The sequence below is a fragment of the Notolepis coatsorum genome, assembly GCF_963971535.1.
Source record: "Notolepis coatsorum genome assembly, chromosome: 9".
Lineage (NCBI taxonomy): Eukaryota > Metazoa > Chordata > Actinopteri > Aulopiformes > Paralepididae > Notolepis > Notolepis coatsorum.
The window spans coordinates 68,284,829-68,302,452 of NC_140173.1; the positions used below are offsets into that span (position 1 = coordinate 68,284,829).

The 17,624-nt window shown below is 42.7% G+C and overlaps 1 protein-coding gene across 1 annotated transcript in view; it reads right to left on the bottom strand.

The window, feature by feature from the left end:
• Positions 1 to 17,624, bottom strand: part of bmpr1aa (bone morphogenetic protein receptor, type IAa) — a 192,912-nt gene that overhangs the window by 68,597 nt on the left and 106,691 nt on the right. The window lies entirely within an intron of this gene.

Genomic DNA, 17,624 nt, shown 5'->3' on the forward strand with positions numbered 1-17,624 from the left:
TCCCCGGGGACGGAGGGGGAGCGTTCTCATCAGGGACGATCACACCCTATTTTGGGGCGATCGTGCTCTGATTCGACCCTGAATGGCTAGTGTGAAAGCCCCTTAAGGCTAAGGCCTTGTCCAGACGAAGACGGATCAGATCTTTTTAGTTTATTTAAAAAAAGTTTTCCGTAAACACGAAATTGTTTCAAGAAATATGTGCGTCCAAAGTAGAACACTGAAAATGCTGAAACGCTGCCGCAAATGTACAAAATAAAAGCTTTAGACGGCGATGTTATTTTGAAACCCCCCGACCGGAAGTGTTATCGTTGTTTTCGCTAGCGCAACAATTTGTGTCGTCCGGTTCTGTGCTTTTGAGCTAACGCTAGTTTCCAAATGAGAGGAGAGAGACACACCGCGGCTCACATGCGCAAATGCAGCTACAGGCAATCGATGATGAGGAGGAAGAGCTGCTGATTTTAAATCGGCAGGAGACAGTGAGTGTGTCAAAGCCGTTAGGGATGGGTACCGAATTCGGTACCTTTGAGGTACCGAACCGAAACACGTCGGTACTACCGAGTAACGAATCAATTTTTTAATTAAATTTTTTTTTCATGTCAACGTTCACACGCACAATATATGCTTACCTAGGATTTGACTTGACTCAACAACAAAGCAGTCGGAGCAATGACAAGCCGAAAACTGTCGAAATTGAAGTTATTTGAAGTTTGGATATTTTTTTTTACGACTGAGGTAGGTAAATTAAATTTCTTGAGACTAAAGTACCGAAAAAAGGTACCGTTGGGTACCGGTATCGATTCACAGGTACCGGTACCGGTATCGGTTCAAATGTGAAAGGTACCCATCCCTAAAAGCCGTACATAATATGGTGCGGTCCTAGGCACGACAGCACAGCTCGAACTACCGGTTGTATTAAATTAATTGATTGATGTTTAACTTGTCCCCGTGTCCAGTCCTTTCGACTAGCCCCACCCGTTCATTGTATGATGCATGTAATTGTATTAACGTTACTGTGTGTTGTAGCTATGTTAATAAATTCTGAATTGCATTAACGTTAGTTGGGTATGTTAGCTAGTATGATAGTCCAGACAAACAAAGCTATTTAGCTTTGAAATCCCGTCGGTATGATTTTCAATACCGTGACGTCACAGACTGTGCGCCAAATCACAGATGCGTTGCTTGTAGTGCACAGCACGCGCCAGCAGAGGGCAGGGCAGTCCGTCTTTCCCTCTCTTAGTCAGAGCTCAGCAGAGCCATGCGCGTGTTCCTGTGGGTATTTCATCTCGCATGTGTGTGTTAACAATATGCCGTCCGTCCACGTATATATACGTGTTTCGATTCCATGCGTTGTGGACCAGAGCCACGTATATACTCGTGGCAAGTTGTTATTGTTTTATTCCATATTTATAACGCTATTACAGTCCGCCATCGATTTGCAGGACCTACCCGCATATTTGATTTTCGAAACATGCAATACCGGCCAGATCCGCTTAGGGGCGCCATCGCTCCACTGCAGTAACATTGAGGGGATAAAAAAAAAAAAAAAAAAAAAAAAAAAAATTACAACCTGTCATATGAGCCTCGATTCCAAACGAAGACCCTCCATCTTTGATCCAGTTACCGAACGTATTTTTCAGCCTGGAATAATGGGATTTATGATTAGCCAATGGACATATCGATCGACCAGAATCCGATGACTAATGAAGAAATGCTGCCGGCGATCACATGGCCTGACGGTAGGATACTATTACCCCAAATTACAGCTGGATTGGACATTGTTTTAAAACCTAACGTGATAGACCACTGACATTGGCTACCTGAACGCACACTCTATTGCTAATCAATAATACTAATCGGCATTCCCTGCCGCCCCCATTTCATCCATAGATGCTCTGTAATAGTCCGGATGCTACGCAGTTTGTTTTATTTCATTCGTATATATACGTGGATTGTGGATTCGGGTATCGTTTTTCTAACGTTTTGAAATGGATTTGTGCGTGAATGTGTTGTTTTGGTAAGTAAGTTATGTTATGGTTAAGCGTATGTGTACTGTCGTGAGTTTGTGAGTCACATTGGTCTAATTTCAGCCTCCGTCATACGTTATTTGTTCCGTATTACTCGTTTCATATCTCGAATGCGCTCGCTATGCAATTTGTTTACGTTGGTAACACGGGTCGCTAAGGAATTTAGGTTCAGGGTTGAAGAAAGTGCACTTTTAGGTTGAAAGAACGGCCCTATGATAACTAGTATATTGTTAACACTTTAATCGCCGTTGACGCTGAAACACGTCTTTCCCCGCCATGCTCATTCTGCCGAAGACGCTGGACAGAGTCTTTGATATCAATATTTCAAAAATCTGTGATCGAAATCATATTTCTCCCCCGGAGACATGAGATGTACTGGTGAGCCCCTCTCAACTCTACAACGGTTCAAGAGCGCCATCTGGTGGCCGATCGGCGGATCGCCCAGGGCATAAACAGGAAGCGGAAGCTGGTGCTCATTTCAATTCGGTCTGATCACTCGCTAATAGTCCCAGGACTCGAGCTGATCACAACGGATAGTGATCCGTTATCAATAACTCGATAAACAACATGATTTGGACGTATATACTATTATACAACCTGGAAATGGATCGGATATTTCGTCATCCCATAATAGAAAAAATTCTGTTCCACGCTCATCTCCCAACGGCGAGAGGAAGCTACGGTGAGTTTCAGCGTTATTTTTTAATGTCTTCTATACTAACTGCTCTAATTATCATATCACCCACACTAGATGAATGATATAACGTTGCCCCATGGAATTATAAACGACCCCCCCCCCCCCATCCGGTCATCATCAGATCATACGTAGTAACTTCTAGAAGCACGTCCAGTTGACATTTTTTATCTCGCACAAATTCCTACCAAACTGTATTTGATCATCAATATAATGCATTTAGGGCTATAAATCAAGTTCTGGAGAAAGCTGCAGAAAACGATAAAAACATACTTATACTTTAGACCGTATTTTAGTATGAATATGTGAATGAAAAAGTATAACGTTGCTACACCCTGAACAATAGATATAGGACGTTGAATGGGCCATAGTAATGTCAATTTAGCAATAAAATTTAAAAAGTTATAGCCCTGCAAAGAAGGGGAACTTCTCCATGTTAAATAGGGCTGGCGAGGGATGGTAAATTATGAATTTAACCCCGGCGATCAAAGTAGTAGGTGGCGATGTAGTTCAAACATGAAGGCCATTTTCAACCAATCAGAAAGGTTGAACGAGTCACTCCACATCCTGCTCAAAATCTCAGAAAGCCACCATCTTTATATCTCGCATGAACCATTTAGCAACAAAGCATTTATTTTTCAGCAAGAAACAAAGTGCAATAAATAGGGATGCCCCGATCATGTTTTTTGCCACCGATACCGATCACCGATCGTCTTGAGCCATATCGGCCGATACCGATCCGATACAGATCGTTTTTGGTTTTATAAAAAAAAAATTAAAAATATATTTATTTTATAAATATATATATTATATAATTATACTTGTAGTTGTATTATCTGCGAGACATCGCCACCACGCAACAAGTCAAAATGCTTGCTATCTCCACTGTATGTGTGTATACTCTGCTTTGGTCAAATCACATTCAGTATGTCCTTAGCAGGGTATATCTGCGGCTCTGCAGATATACCCTACTCCCTCAACTAGTTTGTGACTGCGATGCAAGCCGGGGCTCGAATACATATCGAATCAATGTTATAAGGCATTGATATCAGGAGCTATCTGTATATACTGCTAGCCAGCTAGATAACGTTAAGACAATGCCTCAGTGAACTATTTCATTTAATGGGACATTTCGTTTTGAACAGTGAGCTAACGTGAGCTATCATGCACTACTAGACTATTGCTGGAGCATTTGTTGATATCAGGAGCTATCAGTAGCTAGCCGGCTAGATACCGTTAGACAATGCCTCATGTATTAAACTAAAAGTGAATAGTTGACTGGGTAATTTTGTTTAAACAGTAACGATAGCTAGGTAGCTAACGTTAGCCCACGGTCGCATGCACTAGACTAGAGCAGACTATTGCCCGAGGCAATAGGAGCCTCTGTGTTTACACGGGTAAGGGAGGGGCAGGGGAGGAGGAGCGGCAGTTTGCAGCTCCGTGTGTCTGAGACAGAAGTCAGCGAGTGAGATCTACGCTAAGAATTGGATCATGTTTTTCGATCGGTTTTCACGATCGGCGAAATAAAGCATTATCGGAATTCACCGATCTCATATTTATACTGAATATCGGCCGATACCGATCGCTGGCCGATCGATCGGGGCATCCCTAGCAATAAACAAAAACGGATACATTCACTGTGTGTTCTGCCTCATTTGTTGATGAAAAAAAACGAACATCAACACAATTGACCACCAAGAGCGGAGTTTAGTCTCACAAAAAGATCGCAGATTTTGTTAGCTTATGTGCTAACGTGATTGGGATATGCAATTATAACAGTATAGCATTGTGGCTATCATACATTAACCTAGTAATGAATGGATGAAAACGTTATTTAATAGATTGCAGAATGGGTACAAACAATACAATACGGCTCAATACAAACAATTGTTAAGGGGATGCAGACTGTTATAGTTTGGACTGGGTTCCTTATAACAATAACTTGACAACACATGATCTTAGTTTAGCCGCAGCTACAGGCAATCTGAGGAGGACGCAGCTGATATCCTGTGTAGGTCCAGCCAGGGGTGAATTTGGCGTCGGTGTTTACTACTGCGCATGGGCGTTGAGCAAGAACGGCTCCGTATCGCGCAAATTACATGGCACTGTTGTCGACGAGTTTCCAAAACGAAAACAGCCTTTCAGCGTTGCCGCTAGAAAAACGCGCTTTCCTGACAAAACGGCGTTTCCTTTTAACTTGGACATGCAAATGTAATCATTCGAAAATACAACGTTGCTGTTTTTCCCCAGTGTAACCATGGCCTTAGAGGCACAAGGACAGGTCATTTAGAGGCACAAGGTCCTTTAGTAGTGATGTGACGATTCATCGATTTGCATCGGTGCGCCGGCATACACGTTCACGATGCAAGTGCACCGGTGGAATAAGTCCGCGTCGGCAAAATGTCAGGCTGAACTCGCGATGCATCTTGTTGTAGCGTCTTTGCATCGGTCAAAAACCGATGCATTGATATAATTTCCTCTCATCCACTTATCAGCAGTGCACTGTGACTGCACACACACACACAGCAGATACTATTGCTTTGCTACTACATAAGGCGAGAGCCGCGTCACAGTTATCAACAAACAGTGGAAGTCGAGGAGACATGAATAGAATTGCTCAACATGCTAACGCTAGTAGCCTCTGGCTAACGCCAGTTAGCCGTTCAGCTAACGCTAAACTAGTGTCTAACTAAAGTGACTCTGCAACACAGTAACATTAGTGAGGAGGGGGGTATATTGAAGACGCTTGACAACAGGGGTTCAAAGATAACTTCACATTTATTGGTTATTCATTTCTTAATTATATCGCTTCATGCAATCCATCCAGGCTAGCCGGCTGCCTCCGTGTTGTTGACATAATGCTACGGTCGCATCCTAGTGACCTAGTCTAGTGTGTGACATCATCAACTGTCGACGGCCGCTCAGACGGGGAGGGTCTCTCTCTCTCTCTCTCTCTCTCTCTCTCTCTCTCTCTCTCTCTCTCTCAAACTGTCAAAAGACAGTTTATGCAAAAGTCTTCTTAGGCACCCAAGAGTTTTTAATTATATAAATTGTCTTACAGTAATAATTATTAATTATATTAATTAATTATAAAATAATTAATAATAATATAAGCTGCATAAGGAATACAACCAAATCCTCTGTCATACCATAAAATTGTATTATTTATTATTATTATTATTATTTTGCATCGTGTTGAATCGCATCGTATCGCCCCGAATCGCATTATGTTGAATCAAATCGTATCGAATCGTATCGTATCTCAACAGGGGGTGAATCATATCGCATAGCCCGGTGCTTCAAATGTATCGTTAATGTATCGTATCGTTGGCACCGTATCGAGATGCACATCGCATCGGCCTCAGTGAGGAGATGCACATCCCTTCTTTAGAGGCACAAGGTCCTTTAGAGGCACAAGGTCCTTTAGAGGTACCGGGCCCTGTGCCACCACACACTTCACACAGCCCTCGGGCCGGTCCGTTTGGTTGTATGCCGGTCCCAACTTTGCCCTCTTGTTTTTCGCCGGCTTGACCCCGAGACCCCTGTCAGGCTGGCGCTTCTCTTGAATGGCCAAACACGGACAAATTATTTGTCAAGGGATGTTCCGCAATTACCCACGTTGGCCCTGTGCAGCGTTACTAACGAGATGTGTCTGTTCCCTTGTAGGGCCTACGTGTCTCTCGCCGCAATTAGCGGGCCCGGCCTGAGGAGGGCGGGGGGACAAATTAGTGGCGGAGCGGGACGGTGTCTGTCACTTTTCATTTGCCTGGGGGGGACAAAGAGCCCCGACCTGTGCCCCACTTTTCACACATCCCTGACTGGGTAACGACGGAACAAAGGAGCCATCCTCAAGGCTGGGGGGACAAGACAGCCAACCAGGCACCTTTAAAGAGACGGAGAGCAGCAGGACTCTTGAGTCTGTGTTTTCTGCTGTGTGTGTGTGTGAGTGAGTGAGTGAGTGAGTGAGTGAGTGAGTGAGTGAGTGAGTGAGTGAGTGAGTGAGTGAGTGAGTGAGTGAGTGAGTGAGTGAGTGAGTGAGTGAGTGAGTGAGTGAGAGAAAGAGAGAGACCCAGTCCACACGATCACGGGTATTTTTGACCGGGTTTTATTGTTTTTATAAAAAAAAAAAAATCTGTCTGCAGTGAGATGGTTGAATCAAGTGAGCAATCAAGTAAGCCATGGATGTTCCCCGTCTTCATCTACAAATGTCAACAGCACAACACCGTCACCACCACCACCGACATGTTGCAGAGATAACGCAGTGCGAAAGCCAAGGAGGAGAGATCGTCTGTCTCCCCTATCAGGTAGCGAGAAGGGGCAAGACGAGGCAAGCAGAGGAAGGACCGTCTGTTGTGAGCCCCCAAGCCAGGAAGCAGCCCTCATCCACCTCCAGCCCCCCCGCACATCCACTTCCCTCTGAAAACAGGAGGCGGACTGGGCACACACATACACACAAACACACTTTGCACACAAATGTGCAGAAAACACACACGAGGAGACACACAAGTGGTGATTGACGCAGAGACACCGCGTTATCGCGTCTGGGAGTTCAACCTTGCAAAAACACCAGATAGAAACCCACACTGGTGACTGAGGACCATCACCCCCCTTCTTCCCTGAGACGGCTGCCGAGGAGACCCAAAGACAACAGAAACCAACACATGGGAGCGTGAGCCATAAAGGCAAAAGCAGCGGTCGAGGTTTTGGACAGCTTGTCCTCCTAGAGGAGAGCAAAGACAACGTTTTGGACAGCTTGTCCTCCTAGAGGAGAGGGCAGACAACGTTTTGGACAGCTTGTCCTCCTAGAGGAGAGGGAAGACAACGTTTTGGACAGCTTGTCCTCCTAGAGGAGAGGGAAGACAACGTTTTGGACAGCTTGTCCTCCTAGAGGAGAGGGAAGACAACGTTTTGGACAGCTTGTCCTCCTAGAGGAGAGGGAAGACAACGTTTTGGACAGCTTGTCCTCCTAGAGGAGAGGGAAGACAACGTTTTGGACAGCTTGTCCTCCTAGAGGAGAGGGAAGACAACGTTTTGGACAGCTTGTCCTCCTAGAGGAGAGGGAAGACAACGTTTTGGACAGCTTGTCCTCCTAGAGGAGAGCGAAGACAACGTTTTGGACAGCTTGTCCTCCTAGAGGAGAGCGAAGACAACGTTTTGGACAGCTTGTCCTCCTAGAGGAGAGTGAAGACAACGTTTTGGACAGCTTGTCCTCCTAGAGGAGAGGGAAGACAATGGCAGGCAGGAGGAGTCTTCTGGGGTAAAGTCGTGTTGGGACTCGCCTGCGCAAGTGTGACAAAACAAATCTCCTTCTCGTCTCAACAGGGAGGAATGGGGGCTAGACTTTAAGCGATGAGGGTGTAGGACTAGGACACTAAATGACCCGTAGGTCTCCCCACTCCACAAGAGCAGTGAGCTTTATTCGGTCTGGATCCCAGGGCTACAATCAGCTGGGTGATGGTTATCTATTAGTTGGGGCTGGAGAAGGTATAAAGAATATGAAGGTATACTGTTGTGGATCCATGCAAAGTAGGGGTGTAAAGGTATAGGTATCCAAACCGTTTCAGTGTACCGAACAAATACAACGGTATGTTAACCAAAAACGACCGCACGTGCAGAACTTTCTTTTGCATGCAGAATTTTATTCAAAACTCCAAGTTCACCCCTTCCGAAAATATTATTTGCGCAAAGGGCCGGGTGTGCCGTTCAGCACACACACAACACAGAGATTACCTGTAATTTAGCATAGCCTCATAGTGTGGTGAACACACACACACACACACACACACACACACACACACACACACACACACACACACACACACACACACACACACACACACACACACACACACACACACACACACACACACACACACACACACACACACACACACACACACACACACACACACACACACACACACACACACACACACACACACACACACACCATCGCTGGGCGATATGGCCTCTAAATGATATCACGATATTTTTTTGGCTCCATCACGATATATTGCAATATTTTGACATTTCCTCTAAAGCACTTAAAAAGGCTTGATTTAACCCTTTGATGGATACGTTCACGCAAATATGATGATTATAATAGTCCCTGCAATATATGTCTGCATTAAACCATGAAGATGCTTTCAAAAATAATTAAATGAAAAGTTTCTAAAATGTTTAAAGAGTAGTCTACGGACACACTAATACAGAAAAAAATGTATTAACATCTAAGACAATTTATATAAGACTTTTGCACAGTACTGTGTTTTCTATCCACTTTAGCCAAAAATACACATATATACTGTATGGATGAGGGTTTGTGCAAAACATCACGATGTTCACGATATGTTTAAAAAGTGTATTGTTAATGAACTGTACCCGATATTTATTTAATATCGTCATATTGCCCACCCCTAACACACACACACACACACACACACACACACACACACACACACACACACACACAGTGAGGTGGAATTGGTGCTAGATTGAGAAGGGGCTGTCCCCCTTCAAGAGATCAAAATAATGATATGAAACGGGACCTGCATGATGCTTTTTTTCTCTATTCAATAACGTTTTACCCTGAGGGACAATAAAGTGCTAAAACAAAGTAGGCTACTTCAATTCTTGACGCTAGAACTCCCAAAATAGCGTTAGCATAAAAAAGAAGGTAGGCCAGCTGTAGTTTACATAGCTTACATAAAATTGTCTCAAGGTTCCACAAGTTAATCAAAATCCAAAGTATTTCCAACCGGGCCTTGAGATTGCTCCGAGTGCAAATCAGTGGCTTCGCAACCGATGGTCGCGGTTGTTGTTGTTGTTCATTACTACTCGCAGGTTGTTCAGCTCAATCCATGCCTCCTATCCATCAAGCAACACATTCATGTCCACCGGGGGATGTTTTTTTTCACAATCTAATATATATATTTCTTTTTTTAACAAGTCGATTATTAATTCAATATTAATATTCGAATATTCGTTGACAGCCCTACAAGTACAATTAGTTACTGCACACTACATCACCCCTGAGTGGAACATGGAAAGCCAAACCTTCCCCCACTGTACCGAAAACCCGTACCGAACCGTGACTTCAAAACCGAGGTACGTACCGAACGTGGTTTTTCTGTACCGTTACACCCCTAATGCAAAGGTATGGATTTGTTACTATACCGTCATCCACAATATATATATATCATAATAATATATATATATACACAGTATATTTTTAAGTGAATTAAAAAAAGATTCCTTGCAGAAGTATTAAAAAGTTAAATAAAAGAGACAATTTTTGAATGAAATAGGACCATGACAATTGTATTAAAAGATAAAGAAGAAATGTGATATGATATTTTGGCCATATTGCCTAGCCATTAGTATACAAGGTTATGCTAACTTAAAAAGATATATATAGTAAAGTCACAGTTAACTCGATACAACACAACATGCTTTGGGGGTTCATTGGGGTGCAGTGAGAGGGTGATGGTGGCTGAAGGCAGCCAGGCCTATAGGCAACCGGGACATTATGTCACAGTCTTCAACAAGTCTCAAGGAGAGCAGTCCTCCATTCACCTCCTCCCCCTCCCGCTAAGATGTAGAGGAATGAAAGGGGGCATTGTCATCTGAGACTGTGGTGCCACCTGTATAGAATACATCGCCCTTATAGGGACCCACTGAGGCGTGGCCGCACCCCCCCCCCCCCCCCCCCCCTCCCCGGGGGAAGGAATTCTAGGTCGCACCACTCAGAGGAGACTGGGAAATTCAGTAGGCCAATCCAAGGAGTGGCTTCTAGAAGACAACTAAAAAGGGGGCCATAAAAACCTTTATGGAAACCTTCAAGTTACAGGTCAAATAACAACATTTGGCAGAGGCAGCTGAAGTATACAGTAATTTCATATGCTATTACGCCTAGCATTATATGGCCATGGCCAGTAACTAGTACAGTAGTTTCCTTTTTCCCATTAACCCAAAGACGGCTACAATATATCCTGCCCTTACGTCCAGAAAACATCTACTGAAACACATTCCTAGACAGCTACAATACATCCAGCTCTTACGTCCAGAACACATCTAATGAAACACATTCCTAGATGGCAAAAATATATCCAGCCCTTAAATTCAGAAATCATCTACTGAAACACATTCCTAGACAGCTACAATACATCCAGCCCTTACGTCCAGAACACATATGAAACACATTCCTAGACGACAGCTACAATATATCCCACCCTTACGTCCAGAAAACATCTACTGAAACACATTCCTAGACGGCTACAATATATCCAGCCCTTACGTCCAGATCTGATTTGGAAACCCTACGCTGGCTGTCCAGCCCCCTTGGTATGAAGCCATAGAGCTGTGTGTAAAACGACTCTGGAGCTGCAGAGCTCTGCTCTGTGGCATCAATAATCCGGCCCTAATGCCTCCTCCACTTCCTCCCCTAGATGGGCTGCAGAAAGGCACCCAGACATCAATAATCAAGCCTTAATGTATCTCCACTTCCCGCTCCGAATGAGCTCGCTGCAGCCTAAATACAACAACAAAGCCCCGATTGGGCCTTCATGCGAGATCTCCACTCAGAATCTGCACAAATAAATGTACAAACGTTGGGAGATTTCACTGGTGATGGTAGAACGTAGAAATGTGTGGCTCTCCGCAAGTCTTGTGTAAACGGGAACGCAGCAGATAAGACTCACAGAGGAGGAGATTGTAAGTGTAATGTAAACAAACCCACTGATTCTTTTAGGTCAAAGCCTCAGAGGGAGCTATTAAACGGTAGGCTTACCAATTCCACTTGCTGCACAGCCTCAGTAGTGGAAAGGCACTATGTGGTATGCCATTTGTCTCTCTCCCTCTATCTGGACCCCCCAACCCCCTGCCCCTCTCTCTCTACCCCTCCTCCCCTATCTCGTTCCCCTCTCCCTGCCATGGCCCGGATCCCTGGCCCCTCCTGGGGCCCCTCCTTGCAGGCAGCCCTCTCCGTGCTGCAGGCAGCCTTCCCTCCGTGTGGGCTCCCTGCCCGACATGCCTTTCAAGGCCTGCGAGACTGCAGGGCAGACTTTCTGGCTCCACTGCCATTGTTTGCTTGGCTGCTTTGCACCTCATCCCGGGGAATGGATTAGCATAAGAATACCCAGGGCCACTCTGAGCTGCCTCCTCCTCCTCCTTGCAGCATCTTCATCATGTACTCTTCCTATTCCTAATCATGCTCTTCATTAATACAATCTAGATTAGATTCTATGTATTGTCATCATACAGCACAAGTACAGTACGATGAGAAGATGTTTGGCATCCAACCAGAGTGCAAATGTAACAGTAAAGTGTAATAGTAATGAAATAGGTGATTAAACTGGCTATAAAATATATTAGTACTAGTGAGTATTAGTCTTATTCAGATGTATGTACAGAGTTGTAGTATTAATATGTACAGTGATACAGGTATAAAGACACTATGGTAGTAAGTCATACTGGCCAGCAGCGTAACTAGTAATAGTAGGTAAGGGATATGCAGGGCTGTACACTGCGATGATCGCGAATTGCCCCTTTAATTGGCCGTTGCGATTGGTAAATATTATCTGGGGGCGGGCTTTGCGAGTAGTGCTTTCAAGCCTTGCATTCGCATTTCACTCCTAAATTATCCAAGGCGTGTGATGACGCGATGACGTCACTCACGCGAGCTGAGCAATGAGCACTCAGCAGGTATGATCAGCGGGAACAATCGACTGAGCACTCACTCTGATAGACTGGCTGACTGTCTGATTTAGCTATGAAGAAAAGTAAAGTTAGTGTCTATTGCTTCATATTTTCGACGCGTTCGACCTCCTATAGTGAGCCGAACTGAACTGAACTCAGACACACGGAGAGAGCTGCGGCGTCTGCTGTTCCTCCTCCTCCAGCCCTCCCGCACCCGTGGCTGTTGTAAACACTAGTCTCTAGTGCAGACCTGGGCATTGTACGGCCCGCGGGCCGTCGAAAGATTACATGATAATAAAAAAAAATAAAAAAAATATTTTTTTTTAAATTTTTAAATTTTTAATTCTTTTTTGACTTTTTTCTTTTCATGTCAACGTTCACACGCACAATATACGCTTACCTAGGATTTGACTTGATTCAACAACAAAGCAGTCGGGGCAAGCCGAAAACGGTCGAAAGTGTGGTTATTTGAAGTTTGGATTTCTTTTTTCACAACTGAGGTAGGTAGATAAAATTACAAATTACTAAAGTACAGAAAAAAGGTACCGTTGGGTACCGGTATCGATTCACAGGTACCGGTACCGTATCGGTTCAAATGTGAACGGTACCCATCCCTACTGAACACACAACTGCAGGGCAAGGGCATTTTTGCTCATGAAATGCATAGCCATGTGAAAGCCTTCATGACAAAGTTGCAATTAATTTCAAGGCAACTAGGCAGCAACAATCTCAAACACATGAAAACCCTGAAAGAAGTCAAACCATCAGCTGATCACCGGCACAGGTACTCATCCATGTTGGGAGCACTGCATGATGAATTTTTAAGGCGTTTTCAAGATTTCAAAAAGGTTGAGGATGAAATGCAGCTGGTTTCCTCTCCCTTTACCTGCAGTGTTGATAGTGCACCCACTGATGTTCAGCTTGAACTCATTGACCTGCAGTCTGATTCACTACTGAAAGAGCACTTTAAGTCAGCATCACTGCTAGAGTTCTACTCTGCTCTTAAGGAGGAGAACTTTCCAAACATGAGGAGACATGCTCAGAAGATGTTGGTTCTCTTTGGATCCACCTATATGTGAACAGACATTCTCAGTCATGACGTTTACCAAGTCCAGGTACAGATCCTCTCTCACTGATGAACATCTGGCAGCTGTGCTTCGCATCTCCACCTCAGACATGCAACCTGACTTTGATGGACTTGTTAAAGCTCAATTTTGACCACCCGCATTTCATTGTATACCTGTATGCCGTGACAATTAAAACTCTTGACTTGACTTGACTTGACAGAGACTGGATTTATCACACTGAATGAAAAAAAAAGAGCTGAAGAACACTAAAATTTGGAAATATAACAAGTGAAATGGGACACTTGATCTTTTTTTTTCTTTTTTTTGCACAGTTCTGAAAACATTAAATGTTTAATATAGGCATGTAGAGTAAAAAAGGCTACTGGGACACTTTTCTTTACACAGTTCAGTGACATGTCTTGTTTATTTTGGCTATAAGATGATGTGATGTCTTTAGAAAGCTAAGAAAATCCTTGTTTCAATAGTATATGAAACTCAAAATAATAACTTTATTTGTATAGCACTTTTTCATACATGCCCTTTGTTATTAATGTTTCACATTTTGTTGATCATTTTGGAAATAATTCTATTTGAATAAATTATATTTTTGAAAGCTAACCTCACATTTTAATTGCCAAATAATAACATACACTCTTACCAGGGGTCAAAACAATGCCATTTACTGCTTTTTATATAGAAATAAAATGTATATTATGCATAATTGAGTTTGGAATTTTGGCCCGGCCCTCCAACATATTTTCAGTTGCTCATTCGGCCCCCCGGGAAAAATAATTGCCCACCCCTGCTCTAGTGGGACACTGGGACCTCGGTGAGCCTGCCAGCAGGCTAGCTACTGATAGCTCCTGATATCAACAAATGCTGCAGCAAGTCTAGTAGTGCATGATAGCTCGCGTTAGCTCACTGTTCAAAACGAAACGTCCCATTAAACTAAATAGTTCACCGAGGAGTTGTCTTATATAGCAGTAGCTACAGATAGCTCCTGATATCAATGTCTTATGAGTCGATGCGTATTCGAGCTGAGGGCACGCTGAATATAGTCAATAGGGTCCAGCTGCAGCGCCGGAAATCCTGGCCGTAGCTGGAGGCTACAGTATAGGGTCCAGCTGCAGCTCCGGAGAATCCTGGCCGTAGCTGGAGGCTACTCGAGTACACACAGACAGTCGAGCTGGTTGCATATAGCGAGCATTTTTTTTTTGTAGTTGCAGATAATACAACTACAAGTATGATTATATAATATATATATTTTATTAAAATAATATTATATACATTTTTTTTTTAAATCAAAAACAATCGATATAAATAATGGTACAATTGTTATTTAAAAATGTGCCCCTAAAAAATTAAACGGTAGAGCCATATGAAATCCGTTTTATTTTTTTCCAAATTCCATTTTATTTTTTTCCAAATTCCGTTTTTTTCCGTTTTAATATTTCAGAATTCTGTATTTTGCTTTGTACACTCATTTTACCATCAGAAATAGTGTCTAATAAGTGGGAATGAATAAATGTCCACAATTTAATAAGATATAACAGTCGATTTAATAGGGCTGTCTTAAATACTTCGAAGCTTCGTTCGATGGGCATGGGATTAGAATATGAAAATAAAATTTGATTATTTAAAAAAAAAATATATATATATATATTTTTGCAAAATCAACTCTGCCTCTCTTTGTTAACTACAACAAGCAATGCTGTTTGTTATTTAAGATGAGGTCGGACTCGGCACTGACAGATTTGTGTTCATTATGCTGCTTTTATAAAGCCTCAAATGACGGCTTACGATATTTCATGAAAGCAAAGTGTTTTGTTTGTCTAAGATTTTAAAAGGTTTAAACTTTACAGCACTGACAAAGTTGAACAAAGTGCTGTACAAGTCCCACAACATAAAAAAAATAAAGTAAAAAAAATAATAATAATAAAAACTTTAATTTCTTTATTTATTTTTTTATAGTCGATTCCATTTGTATTGCTCAATTCCGCGATTCCGTCCGCGATTCCATGATCGCGGATTCCATATGGCTCTACAGTCTGGGCACGCTTCAATCTCCGCTTCAAGACGCAGTGTTTACAGTAGCAATATAAAATAGTTATTTATGTTCGTCCTCTGCATAGCAATTACATTCCGCTTCCTTAAGTCATCCAATTCACACAGAGAGGGTCAGACGTCAAACAATGACTATTGAACACAGACTTCTTTAATGATAATTAAGTACTGTACTAAAGCCGGATGTAAACTACAAGAAGTCTTGAGCAACAACGATGTGATCCCAGCCAAACATGAATGAGAGAGAAAGCTGCTGAGAGAACTGTGGATGCAGAACGCATCTATACAATTGGAGCTGAGGCTTGTTGTTCAGCCCTAATTAGACCATGTCATGTAATCTTCAGCACACTTGAATAACAAGCGCAGATCCAGATTGACACCAGAGAATGAACAAAAATCATGTTGTTGTTGTTGTTGTTTTTTTCTTTTCTTTTTCGGTTTACTGTTGTATTTTTTGTTGTTGTTTTTAAATTGTATTTTTCCCTATTACTTTGTAACAGGATTAGAGGTTATCTAACAAACATAATGATTTATTTTTATTTAATTGTATCATAATGTATGCATCATGGTTTCCCCCTTTCCTAAAATTTCTATGCAAACCCGGGCGGCTGGGAGGGGGGTTAAGAAGCGACCTGGGCTGTCTTGCAGCCACAGGACCGTCAGAACGGAGGAAAAGACAGTCACAACTGCCAGCAGGCAGGCTACACAGTACATGACTATACTGATGGACAATCTATATACTGAAAAGACACTTTTTATGCCACTGTGGGAATTAATATGAAATGCTGATGTGAATGTCTCTTTCCTCTGAACTTGTTTTAAAAAAAGATAAAATTAAAAGTTGGTCACAAAAAAAAACAAGCGCAGATCCACAATAGCTGCGCACACACACACACACAAATTCTGGTAAATTCGGTTCTCGGAGCCAAGTGGTCTCACTAAAGCCGCCTGCTGTACCGGATGGCATCGCCTGTGCCTAACTGGATCATGTGGCAGGTCCTCCAGCCTGGCAATTAGGAAGATGGACCAGGAGCCGGTGCTGGAGCGCCTTGTTACCATCTTCTGGCCTCTGAAGGTTCGATAGTAATTATCACAGAGCAACTGAAGCTTCCTTCTTCCCACATGCAGAGTTTCAATGCAGTGGGTGAATGAGCGCTATGTGGCAGAAACCTGTAGGCTTTTCTGCACGTTCTCAGCACCCCAGCATCAATATAATAATGTGCAATTATCTTTAACTTGTCGAATGTGTACTTATTTCTGTTTGAATTAAAATAGTATTTTCTTATACTCATTTGTACTTATGTTATTGCACATACTGCATACAGTTTATTATATATAAATACCTGTTAATTGTTGCTTTTTATTCCTTTAGCGAACGGCGAGTAAGAATTCCATTGTACTTGTTGCATATGGCAAAGAAATCTGTATCTGAATCCTCAGAAGAACGGATTTAAAAAAGATTCTCTTGTAGGCCAATTTCTGGAGTGGTAAATTAAGAAGAAAAACAAAACAAAGCATGTATTATTTACCATGGCAGTGTTTGAAGCTTGGACGCATGCGGGTCAGCCCTAGACGTGTGTGGTGGATCTTCTGCAACTTGTTCCAGGGTGCGTTAGATGCTCAGTCTGCGCTCTGCTTCTGGGTGAAACCATGTAATGTGATTCCTTGTGTAAATAGTATTTCCCAAACACCGGATCTTAGTCTGGCACAACCTGCTCAACACACAGCCCTCATCATGCTCTGTCCTCCAGAACAGCAAAAGGTAGAATTGTGATTTTAAGATGCGCACCCCACCCCCTCTCCTACCTATTATGGCATTTTAATGAACGCTAACACAAGTATGTGGCCTATCAAGAGTAAAAACGATCCATCTTCCTGCTGTCTTCCTTCAGTCTTCTGCAGTGGTGGAGAGTAAATAGGTATTTTTACTCAAGTACTGTACAAGTTTGAGCTACTTGTACTTTACGTGAGTATTTACATTTTTAGGGAACTTTATACGTTTACTCCACATTTATCTGAACCCATCAGTTAGTAGTTACTTTGAAGAAAAAGATTTTGCATAGAAATCATGGCAGAAAT